Source organism: Porites lutea, chromosome 9, assembly GCF_958299795.1.
Source record: "Porites lutea chromosome 9, jaPorLute2.1, whole genome shotgun sequence".
Lineage (NCBI taxonomy): Eukaryota > Metazoa > Cnidaria > Anthozoa > Scleractinia > Poritidae > Porites > Porites lutea.
This window is the reverse complement of record NC_133209.1, coordinates 7,803,380-7,807,107: the sequence shown is the minus strand read 5'-3', so window position 1 is coordinate 7,807,107 and position 3,728 is coordinate 7,803,380.

Genomic DNA, 3,728 nt, shown 5'->3' with positions numbered 1-3,728 from the left:
GAGCTCCGCTCCAGACGCGTTGACGGCCTAAGTTTAGCGTGTACTAATTAGTCCCCCAGGCTCTTGGGTCTTCGAAATGCCATGAAGGGTACGTCTTTGATGGCTTTCCTGCATTTTTCTGAGCAATGCAAGAGCGGCTGAAGTTCTCGTAGGATACTACCAATGTTAGGAATACTTGGATGGTATGTCACTACCATTGGCACTCTGTTAGTAGCATTCCTAGGGCGTGGTGCCAATGTTTCCTCTCTGGTTTTCAATCTCGCTCTCCTAATTTGCTTCAAAACAAATGCTTTTTTATATCCCCTGGCTACAAGAAACCTGCATAGATCAGCAGCCCTGTGATTAAACCAATCCAGCCTGGAACATATTCTTCGAAGTCTCAAAGCCTGGGCATACACTATGAAATTAAAACCCATGAAAATCCAGTGAATTTTTTCATGATAATTTCACATGTTTTTCACAGGTTTTTCAGGAGATTTTGATGGGATATTTTCATTGGTTTTTCATGGGGAACATGCCATGAAAATCTCATGAAAAAAGCATGGAAAAACCCCTTAAAATTCAACGCTTCATGGCCCATGAAAAAACCTTAACAAACAAAAATCCCATGAAAATGCCATGAAATAGAATGAAGCCTGCTTATTTTTTTTCATGGCTTTTTAATGATAATGAAAAAACCATGAATTAAAAAGCTCTTTTTTCATGGTGTCGGAATTTATGGGTTTCTCATGGGGTTGTTAAATTCATGCCCCATAAAAAAACCATGATTTTTCCGTGAACGGTCGAATATTAATGGGTCATGAAAAAATGAAATGGCTTTTGATGACATTTTCATTACCCATGAATTATACCCCTGGCTTACTTTTCATGGGAAAGACAGAGACATGGCCACCATGAAAATTTAGTCTTAAACTACTCTCGACTGTTAAATCAAATACATCACTGAGGATTTGTTGGCTGGTTAATTTGAAGCTATATACATGTAACAACAACCCTAACCCTAAATAAAAGCAGAAACTCATAAGGGGTTGAATCATCCTCTTATGAGTTTCTGATAAAAGCTAACCATTTTTCAAGTCAGTGCTTAACTAGCTTACTATTCTCAGGGCTTATTTAAAAAAAAAATCTTCAGTCTGCACAGTCTGCAGTCTGCATTTTAGCATGACTGCACTTTAGTATGGCGTACTACAGTGTAAATAAGGCCATTAACGACAAAAAAAGTGTCATTGCAATACAAAAAAACATCTGGAATGCATGTACTGTATCTCCTCTCCAGGCTACAATCATGATGTACCAAATTTCACCATTGAAAATGAACAAAAAATTTCAAGGGTTCCATCCTATTTAGTTTGGACAAGTTTCAATGAAATAAAAAAAGCTCATTAATTTTTCAAGGCCAATACAGATGTTTATTTTAGCTAATAGCAAATGAACAGTTGTACAAGACAAATCATTTAAGTGAAAACTAAAGTTGTTGTGTTACAATAACAAAAAAATGTAAATCTTATCTTTGGTCACTGTTGTTGCCTCAGCCATCCGATTCATCTTGTAAGTACAGTGTACAATGAATATTGAAATGCAGCAACATCTAAACAAAATTAACAGCAGAATCATGTCAAGATTTCATGTAGAATATTTGATCCATCCTTAAATAATAAAACAATGGTTTTGATGATGCAAACCACACAAAAGGATATCATTATTTTTAAAATAATCAATTCACTAATGAAATATATGGATAAGCAGGCTTTGTTAGAAGTCAAGCCGGCTTTTTTGCTCTACTGCATCTCTAAAATTCCCCTATGTCTTTGGTTTGGTTTGCAAATTCAGCTGGTGGTAAGCTCTTTTTCAGCTGGTTGAACTAGCTGGCAGCCAGCTCTTAACGACATCCCTGTTAGCCTGTGTACAGACCACCCCCTCCCCTTCGTAAAAATCAGAGAAGGGGCGTCTGTGATTCACTGTCGCTAATCGTGTATGGGAATAACTTTGCATAAATTTAAAAAAAATGTTTCCGCAGACCAAAATTTCCATGGCTCATGTTTCATGCCATTCCAGTTCTCAAAATGTCGGTGCATGCGTGTTATTTCCATTGAGTAACTGAGAGAGTGAGACATTTTTAAAATAGGGTTACTCTATACCGAGCAAGAAAAATGTTCTTACAAGCCCATATTGAAGGAAAAGATCCATGTTCTTATGCAAGCCTAGCCTGTTCCAGGCTCCGAGATGGTGGTGGAAAGTCGTTCAGTAATAAGAAATGCGAAAAACGCGCGGGGGCATTTTTCCCGCCGCCACCGCCCCCTTTCCCAAGTCGTGCGCGTCTTATTTTCGCTTTGCTCGTTTTAATACGTTCCCACTATACTATCTGAGAGCCTGGCACAGGCTAATGCAAGCCTTCCCACTGGATATGGGAAGTCATTAGTTTGAAATAAAGTGTTGACAAGTCAGACATGGCTCATGAGCTCATGATAGCATGAAATGTGACCTTAGCATTATTGTTTTGCTTCAGTTTTGATGACAGGCCCTAAAGCCAATCAAAATCGCTCAATTACATGATGTTCACACTGTAATGATCTACAAATAACAGCCAATCAAATCATTTTCCACATATTCCAGGAAAAATCACGTGGCCTCCATACACGATTACTGAGGAGAGCAGAGATCTCCGTAAGCCCCGGCGACCGGCGAAAATCGCCGTCTAGTCGTCCTTGGCGCGCCGGCTACTCAGATCCAAATAAAAAAATATTTATTTTGGAAGATGGAAAAATTCACTGTGTAAACTTTTCACTTCAAGCGCGGTGATAAAAACAAATGCATTACCGTTTCCAAGTTGAAATAAAACTGTAATTAAAATCAAAGTTTTGGCATGAAAATTGAAAATAGGTGAAGTTTGATACAACGTCTTGCCGCTTGTAATCGCGGCATTTTTCACGTGTGCACCGACCCGTGACAGCAGCACGGAAAAATTTTTTCATGAGAACAGAAACGTAATTGCAACAAATGAGAACCGAAATGAAGCGACTGGCAAAACAACAGACACTCTTCAACGCGTGGAATAAAAGGCCCAAAGAAGGCACAGAACAAGGTAGGTTGATTTTCCTTTGTAAATTTTATTTCTATTTATATCCGAATCGAAAGTACGCATAATTAAATTTTGTACTTTCAACACGTCGCCAACGCGATCAGCCCGACCGACACGGAATATTTTAGATTCAATAAACATACAAAAAATGTTCCTTTTGTTCATGTGCTTTCATTTCTTTGATCAACCCGTTCGGTAAGATCTGATCTTTGTGGGACTGTAGAACATTTTCAATTTTGCAAGGTGTTAAGTTTGAAAACGTCGCAGAAAACGTGACTGAAAAGCGTGGCTTGATGCACCCGCATTTTTTAAAAAAAATAAAGACTACATTCTGCAAATTTATAAGAAACAGATGAACGATCGATCCATCGATCGAAAAAAACGAACGAACAAAGCAACGACTGAATGAAACAACCCGAACAAAAAACCCTGAACATTTCTTGGCCGGCTTTGTTGCTAGAAATTCGTCAACGAAATGCATTACAAATTTGCAGGGCGGTTTTTGAAAATGACGTTTTTCATTTTTCGTTCTCGGCTAAGAATTTTCTCTGACGGCTACTCCCCTTCGTTCTCCTTCTACTTCAAAATTTCAGGAGAACCCTGGGAGAGGGGGCGCTTGTACACAGGCTACATCCCTCCTTACCCTAGC